This window comes from Triticum aestivum, chromosome 6A, assembly GCF_018294505.1.
Source record: "Triticum aestivum cultivar Chinese Spring chromosome 6A, IWGSC CS RefSeq v2.1, whole genome shotgun sequence".
Taxonomy (NCBI): domain Eukaryota; kingdom Viridiplantae; phylum Streptophyta; class Magnoliopsida; order Poales; family Poaceae; genus Triticum; species Triticum aestivum.
This window is the reverse complement of record NC_057809.1, coordinates 564110378-564120081: the sequence shown is the minus strand read 5'-3', so window position 1 is coordinate 564120081 and position 9704 is coordinate 564110378.

Below are 9704 nucleotides of genomic sequence, written 5' to 3'. Positions count from 1 at the left end.
GCTAGAAGGAGATTGTTAAGTGTGAGTGTGTGTTTTACCCATCCAGGCGGAAGTTATGTGCACAAAAGAGGAGAACAATTCGATGTGGCATTAGGATTGAGGGTAATTAACTATGTATGGAGACATAGAGACCTTGAACGTGCATGTGTGAGAGGTATACATGTATACGTGGGATGTGTGTGTGTGCGCATGCGCATGATCGAGATAAAAGAAAGAAGACATAAGTCATAAGATCAACGACATGGGAGAGACGGATCAGTATGACAATATGCATGCATGTGAGAATGCATGGAAGAAGTCCCGACAATTGAGCATGTGCTTTTGTCTTTAAGAGATAGTGGCGTGGGCTGGAGCATGCATCTATGGCGAGTAGAGGGAGTGAGGCGCAACGATTGTGCAAGGTATGGAGAGACATATATAGTGTGGGTGATAGGAAGCAAGACTCCGTGCGAGTAAGAAATGTTGATGGAGAAACTACAGATAGATACAGAGATGGAGATGCTAGCTAGAGGGACATCCGCTAGTTTGGGTGTTGGAGATGACCGTCGGGTGGTTCAAAGGGTGAAGTTATATATGTGTGTGAGAGGGCACTTGACTACATGTAGAGAGAAACATATGTAGTGTGCGTGATAGGAATCAAGAGTGAGGGCGAGAAAGAAGGTTGATGGAGAAACAGATAAATAGAAAGATAAAGATGCTAGCTAGTGTGCGTTAGAGATAGGAGTCGAGTGGATCAGAAGGCTGGGTTATGTGTGTGGGTGTGAGAGAGATAGAGAGAGGGTGCGTGTGAGTCACATACAAATAGATATCAGAGAGAAATGAGATCCAGAGAGACGGAGTTTTGTGTCTGCGAGAGAGAAATATATTTCACAATGAGAGTGATAGCTAGAGAGACATACGAGGGAACACAAGATATCTCTAGGGAGAGAGGGTGTGTGTGAGCGACATACAAGAGAACAATGGAGAAATATGAGACCCTGGGAGACAGAGTTTGTGTTTGTGTGTGAGAAAGAGATATTGATGAGGAAGAGTCGTAGGTTCTCATATCTAAGGAGCGAAAGACATCTCTGTATGAGGGGTGTGCGAGTGGCACACATGGGAATAGTAGAGAGAAATGAGACCCTGGGAGACAAAGTTTTGTGTTTGTGTGAGAGAAAGAGATTCCACATGGGGAATCATAGTTAGAGACACATAGCAGGGAGCGAGATATACTTAGAGAGAGATAGAGTGATGAAGGTCGAGGGAGAGAGTACCGTCAGTGTGTTACGAAGATAAAAGATCATTGTCGACATACAGGTAGCACGAGAGTTACCTGAGAGACAATGAACGCGTATAGGTCCAGAGAGATAGTCCTATATAAGCATGAGTGATAGCTATATGAGACGAATATCTGGATTAAAGGGGATTCAAATATTTAAACTGGAGATCACGACATTGATAATATCATAACGGAAATTGGTGTATCAAACATGCATATTCATTTGAATTTGGGCACACATGTAATGTTATATAGTTTATCAATATTGGTTATCCATAGATTCTTCACTTACAAACAATGCATGGTTTGTATGCAATTAATGTCTAAACGGGATTACACTATATGTTCCGTGTGTGAAACACATTATACATGTCTGAGAAGTAAAAAAAACCGCATGAAACACACATTAATTGGAGACAGTTAGCGAGGAATGCATACATTGGATTTCAACATAAAGTGGTTTCAAATATTTGAAAATCCAAATTGATGGATACAACCTTATGAATCTGAGATCATGCCATTTGTAAACCATATTTATGTATAAATGGTGTTGTGCTTTTGAAAGTATATATAAAAAATGATGTATATAGAATGTAATTCCAATTGAAAATGGATCCCGCCCAAAATAATAGAATACAAACGGGATTCGAATTGAGTTGGCATGGTAAATGTGCACTCTGCAAAATTTGAACGAAGCGGGGAAAGTCGCAGTAACCATGCGGAACCAAAATCTGCGAGATGGAAATCACTGCTGCCTATCCCTGCCACGCAAAGCCTATATGCTGGATTTCTATAGGTTTCGATAGGGGTAGGTTTGTAATTTCACACAAACATGACGTAACCGCCTCTCACCCGGATTCATACATGGTGGGCGCCAAAACACAGTGTGTCCTCGGCCGAAATCGACTCCCTCCCTGATTCATATTCATACACGGTGGGCGCCAAAAACAAACTCTTGTCGGCAAATATTCGGTGTATGCGAGATTACCGTCCTATCCCCAACCGACTAGTGTTGCTGTGATGTAGTAGAAATTTGAAACAGGGGCTAAGTTTGTAAATTTCCTCGCATTTGAGACAAGCGCGCCCTGAATACATGGTTCCCCCTTCCTCTCTACCTTCCTCGTACTCCGTGGGCGCCAAAACACCCTCTCCACCCCACCCTCCTCCGTCCGCCGCCGTCCGCCACCCCTTCCACCGCCGTCCTCCTCCACCATGCCGGAGCTGATACCCTGACGCCGCTGTCCATTACAAGAGATCGACCTCTCTCATCCACGGCTTCGGACTGGGATCCTTGCATCCCGTCCTCTCGCTTCATCCCCGCCGTCGTCCACCTTGCCGGCACTGCTCCTACGACCGTCTCGTCCACCGCGCCCCGCCGCCACCGTCTACCCTCCTAGATCTGCTTCCACGCCGCCGACAGCCATCGCTACCGCAACACCGTCAAATTCTCAGCATATGCCTACAAGGCGCCGCACCAGAGGTGGTACTCTTTCGTATCTGCTCAACTTATTTATCACAGCAAGAAAATAGATCGCCACTGCTTTACTCTGATTTCTTGTCTTGGTTGCGAAGTTGCCTTTGTCTGGTTTACACCTTCAGATCCGCCATGGCACACTCAACACCATACTCGCAATGCTTATGGTTTTCCCCTTTTATATTCCACACTAGTTAAATCACAGTAGACTAAATTTCAAAATTGGGTCAGTCGATTTTTCAGAGCTCGCCGGAGTTCGCCGGTGCGATCAAAGGGGCTCGGGTGGTTGTGGGGCCTCGCCGAATGAAGAAAACTCGACGCAGGTGGGGGTGGGGGTGGGGGTGGCGGAGGAACACAGGCGGTGGGGGCCGGTGGTCCGGCCGGCGGCCCGTGCGGTGTTCTGTATGGGAAGAATCAGAGACAAGGAAGAAGAAGGGTTAGGAGACGTAGGATCTTCATCCAACCGCCTGAAATGGTCGAGAGACAGCTAGGAGTTGCATTCTTAATGCGCTCTGGTTCATCATGTGTGGGCACTGTGCAACCAACATTTTATTATCCAAAATCTGCTTGCTCTTCTTTACCATGTTCCTCTTCCGTTCTTCTTTAATATGTACTCTCCCCGTTCCTAAATACAAGTCTTTGTATAGATTCCACCATGGACTACATATGGAGCAAAATGAGTGAATCTACACTCTAAAATGTACCTGGATACATCTATATGTGATCCATAGTGGAAATCTCTACCAAGACTTATATTTTGGAATGGAGGGAGTATGATAGTAGTATAATATGTTCCTTGTACTGAAGATGAGCAGGGACATTTGCAGTGTAGAGGTCTATACAGTCGGTTGTGATGGACACTTTGAGCCTCTTTGATTCGTAGGATCTTGTAAACATAGGAATAGGATTTGTAGTGGCCTGCCCACTTGAATCCTATAAGAATAGCAAGGAAATGCGGGGAGCTGTGTCGCCTTTGAGAGTTACATTGATATTAACAGTACCGCACCTTCACTTGAAGAGAGCTGGTATCCGAAGCCTTTCTAGCCATACCGGCAATACTAGCACATATATTCCAGCAAGTTCCACTTTGCTGATTTTACTCTGATGCTTAAGGTTTTCCCGTTATATCTACACTATGATCTGTGTAGCTGCTTTGTGTCGCACTAGCAGCAGTCCACTCTTGAAGCTAAACATTGCAATGACTTACAAAATTGGCACCAAGGCATTGAGTGACATTCTGGATGCAATGAAACTCATACACTCCCCACCCGTTGATTCTTGTTCAGAATATCATCCTAATGACTATTCTAACCTCGAGGAGTCAAAGGCAGATGGCCTGTCCTGTTCACCCATCAAGGTGCATGTTCTAATTTGGCAATGTTTTATTGATTGCGGGTATCTTGCATATGTTGTCTTGCATTTCTTCTACTTTGTTGCACCGCCATCTGCTTAGTTTACTCATCATATATGTTGAGATGCCATGCCCATCCATTATCAATACATATTCCATCAGTCATCATACCATGTTTTCCACTCAAATGTTGTTCTTGTGCATCAGACATCAAAAAGGAAGAGGGTGATTGCCGAACCTGAAGGAGCACCAGCAAAGTCCTTGAAAAACATGGCCGTGCCGGAGAAATCAGGCAGCACCCCACTTATATTGGCTGTACAACCAGTGACATAAAATGTAGGACCGACTCCAGCAGACTGTACCCATACTTCACTGGCCACACCACTAGCCCCACCACACAGGACCCGCACTCTAGCAAAAGGTATACCGATTTAATTTGCCATAGCACCAGCTGTACCACAGAAAAATCCCACTCCAGCAAAAAGTACAGCAAGTCCACCGGCCGAAGACCTATGCCAACTGCAGAGATGGCCAATTCCTGCAGATTGGAACCCCATTCTATTTATTCCCAGTTTAAAAGACAATGCTTTCCATGTTGTTAGGGACTACGTGCATATATTCCCATCATGGGAAGATTATTGTGAAGACAAACACCATTTTCACATCTTCCTGTCCAACTTACGTGTAAGTGCTATTATTCATGGCTATTATTTTCCTGTTTTCTGCTGATTGAACACATCAATGATTTACATTACATTGTTGTAACTAGGAGAGGGTCAATCTGGATAGTCATGACGAGCAAAGCTTGCTTGTGCTTTTCAAGGAAGCATTGCAACAGTATCGGTGTTACCTGAGGAAATCACACTTTGATGGCAAGTCTATAAATGAATTTCTAGTGAAGTCTCCTATGCTAAATTTAGAAGACATTGAATGGAAAAACCTTGTTATGCACTGGTCTCGTTCCCAGGATGAGGTACTGTCTATGAAATCACATGAAAATTTGAACTTCTACTTCTCCGCATGTGCCTTATGGATCTTTTTTGCAGGAAATCTGCTCGAAGAAGAATTCCGGTTTGACAAGAACGACATGATATATCAAATATGCTGCCCGCTGCTTTGCTCTTGTTAGTACCTGTTGTCCTGTATCACTGAACTTGCATACATACCTGGTTCATTATGTGACAGCAATATGCATGATAGCTTGCTTATCAATTGTTCGCTCCAAATTATCTGATCTGTATGAATGGTTACATTAGTGTAGAATATATCCAATGCCAATGTTTTTTTAGCTCTGCATTGTTCTTGTAAGTACATGCTGTCCTTTATTAGTGTACTTATAATGACAGGTAGTTGTTCATGTACGATCATTCTGCATCCTATTTTCCTTTGCCCTCCATTTTCTACACATCAGATCTATATTTACTCTTACCATAAGGTTGGTACTGAAGAAGTTTAGCTGTGCATTGCTCTTGGCTGTACCTTTTGCATGTATCACTGCACTTACATTTATAGATACTTGGTTATGTAGCATCACTCTTCATCTTATCTTAAATATTCTTCATTTTTTCGTATATTATCACATCTATATTTACTCTTAACAAAATGTAGAATAAAGGCAATGCTTTTGAAGAAGATTCTGTGGTAAACTTCTTGAATTGTCCCCCATCAGCATGGACAAGGCCTTTATAGAGCATGTCTTCACCAATAATGTAAGTTTGTCTATCTCAAGCCTTCAAACTTTGTTGTATATATTTAGTTAGGCATGACTGCAACAGCTGTTTATTTTTGGTGTTTGCATCAAATTGCTTGTTTAAAGTTTATTATATGTAGTTCATAAACAAAAGTTCGTCCTTTCTCAATTTAAGTTTTTAGTTGTACAACCAAGTTCCTTCTTCATACCATGTAAATTAAACTATACAGAGCAAGTGATCTTCTTTTGCACTGCATGTATGCTTCTGTTCTTCATCTGTAATCCAGTGGTGTGGTGAACCTACCCACTACAGCACAATGTCATAATCTACAATGTCTTAACTATGAAAAATGTCATATCATTCTACTATTATTTAAACCGTCTCTTTATTTGCCAATCTGAAATGGTATAAATTGACAGCACACTAACCATTGATACTTATGAGTTCCTGTTCTGTAATCTAGTGGTGTCGTGAAGCTGCCAACTCCTTCACAATGTCATTTCCTGCCATGTCTTGACCTGAACAATACCATATTGTGTTAATGCAAATTTAAACTGTGTCACTTTATTTGTCAGTAAGAAATGTGATGAATTGTCAGCACCGATACTTTTATGTGCAAAACCTGTCACCTGTCTGCTTGTTTATCTTTCAGAGTGAGGAAGATATAAGTGTTGAACAAGCGCAGTCTCATCATCTTGCTCAGGTGCTCGCGCTGCAGCTCCCCAGCAGGGCTAACCTTTCTTGAACTCTATTGAAGTGCTGTCAGTTTTGTATATTATTTTGTCGGCGTGTTTATTTGCACTGGTGGCGATCTTTGATGCCCAGTGTATGTAATCTGCTGTCTGCTTGTGCTTTATTATCATAGTGGCGAACTTTGATGCCCAATGGATGTAAAATGCCGTAATTTCTTTATTGTATAGTATAGGTTTTTTTCTTATTCATGATGCTGCAGTTATTTTACTATATATATATATATCCTGTCTTCGCAGTATACCGGCCAAACCATAAAATTATGGTACATAATCGGGCCGTCATGCAATAATGATGTAGGTTGGGCCTGAAACGTGCCGATCAGCTCACGGGCCGGCAGCAGCCCAAAATGAACACCGGCCCATGATTGTGCGAATCAAATCACAGGCTTTTAACAGGCCAAAATTTTTTGGGTCCTTGTTTGGCCCAATCAGATATCGGTTGCGAGCAGGTTGGATGCAAACTGGGCCGTAGTTAGGCCCAACTATATGACGGGCTTTTAACAGGCCGAAATGTTAAATGGGCCCTTAACAGGCCAAAACTAATATCAGGCCGAATTATTAAGTGGGCCTTTAGCAAGAGGGCCCAAAAGCATAGTGTCCAGTTGACGGGCCGAATCTGATATGGGCCATAATTGAGCCCAAAGCCTCTTAAAGGGCCGAACCTGATCTGGGCCGTAATTTGGCGCAGAACGTGGTAGGCTTTTAACGGGCCGGATCTCATGTGGGCCACTATTAGGCCCGGAGCATGGCAGGCCATTAATGGACCGGATCAAATATGGGCCGGCATTTGGCCCAAAACATGGCAGCCAGTTAATGGACCGGCCTACTAGGGTCCTCAAAATCTTGTGGGACTACAGCTGGGCTGGCCCATTAATGTCGGCGAAATCTCGTGGGCCTTTAGTTGAGCCGGCCCATTATGACCCGCAAGAATCTTATGGGCCTTTACCTGGGCCGGCCCATTATGGCACAAAAAATCTTGTGGGCCTTTACCTGGGCTGGCCCATTATGGCCTGCAAAATCTTGTGGGCCTTTAGCGGGGCCAACCCATTATGGTCCGCAAAATTTCGTGGGCCTTTAGCTGGGCCGGCCCATTATGGTCCGCAAAATCTTGTGGGCCTCTAGTTGGGCCGGCCCATTTAAACTTGTTGGGTCGTGCCACGTGTCGACGTATCATAGGCGCCTTCTGTCTAGTGAGTGGATGACATCTGTCCCAACGATGAGCCGACACGTGTTTTCTCTAGCCAATGATGATTTTACACGTGGAAAATCCCCATTGGTCGGGGCTGTTAACGGGTTATCGGATCCAAAACCCAACCCGATAGCTTAACGGCGTTCCGTTACGGTGGATGCCACGTGTCGGTCACCCTTGATGAAAGCACTTCTGTGGCGCGCGATTTATCATCATGGAAGTGGACACTTCTGTGATGATAATTTTGGTAATGTCATGGAACACTTCTACGACATCACATGTATGACTATCTTAATTCTGTCATAAATTTGTCATCGATGTACATGCATGACAAAAAAGCGACCTACTGTGACAAACACGTATCATCACGGAAGTGTATTTTTTTGTAGTGCAAGCTCCGGTGCAACAGACACAAATGCCGAAGCAGTGGCGATAACACCGATGACACTACAGTTCACGCTGGATTCAGTGGCTCCAAGTCCGGCCAGCGAAAGAAGCCCTATAAAAGGAACGGCGGAGGACCATCCAGCTTGGACCGCATACTCGATCGTCCGTGCCAGATACACGGCACCCCAGACAAACCGGCCAACCATACTAACAGAGATTGCCGGGTCTTTAAGCAAGTCAGCAAGGTAAATAGCGGAAACAAGGAAGTGGAATTGCAGAGCGAGGACGATGATGAGGAGCCCCGACAGCCGAACACTGGGGGGAGGGAGAATAAATTCCCGCCTCAAGTCAAAACGGTGAACATGATATATGCTACACACATCCCCAAAAGGGAGTGCAAGCGCGCACTCAGGGACGTTTATGCGGTAGAACCAGTCACCCCAAAATTCAACCCATGGTCGTCATTCCCGACCACCTTTGATCATCGTGATCATCCAACTAGCATCCGTCATGGCGGTTCGGCCGCACTGGTACTCGACCCAATCATCGGCGGATTTCACATGACACGAGTCCTAATGGACGGTGGTAGCAGCCTCAACCTGCTCTATCAGGATACAGTACGCAAAATGGGCATTAATCCCTCACGAATCAAGCCCACGATAACTACCTTTAAAGGAGTTACACCAGGCATAGAGGCTCGTTGGACGGGCTCAATCACGCTGGAGGTGGTCTTTGGTTCCCCGGATAACTTCCGAAGCGAAGAGCTAATCTTCGATTTCGTCCCCTTCCGCAGCGGCTACCATGCACTGCTATGACAAACCGCATATGCTAGATTCAACGCGGTGCCACATTATGCTTCCCTCAAGCTCAAGATGCTCGGTCCACGCAACGTCATTACAGTAAATGGAAACACTGAACGTTCCCTCCGTACAGAGGAGCATACCGCAGCCCTAGCAGCAGAAGTACAGAGCGGCCTTCTCAAGCGGCACCATAACCCGGCCGCCGAGCCCCTGGACATCATTAAGAAGGTCCAGACTACACCGCAACAGGGCAACTCAGTTAGTCAAGAGCTGAATTAGTAAATTTGGCCTCCGTCCTAGCCCTGATGAGGAAATGGCATCCGTACCGCGCGTACATAACTATGCACTCAAAACCCCATGGGTACTGACAGAGGCATAACTCGCTCACAATCCACAGTACGACTTGACCGACTCTGGGATTCACACACCTTTACTTTTTCTTTTTATTACAGATTTTTTCTCTTTTCGAGGTCTATGCGGACGACCCACTTGCAGAACACACCAAGGAGGCAAGGAGCTCTGGCATACAAGGGAATCCCCAGGTGGTCTCTACTAAACAATTGCCATACTTGTTTTACATACCCGCACGCAGCTCGCCCTTGGTTGCGGCATGTTAAATAGCTTTACTTGCTTATCACATTACTTGCACAAAGTATGCCTCGATGTACTAATTACATCACAATGGTGGCGTCAGCTTATTACTTAATTTTCCTGTTTCCTCACCTTTGTATATATTACTTATTGCACATGTACACCACGGTACGTATTACTGCTCCAGGGGCTTCATTACACCCCGCATTAC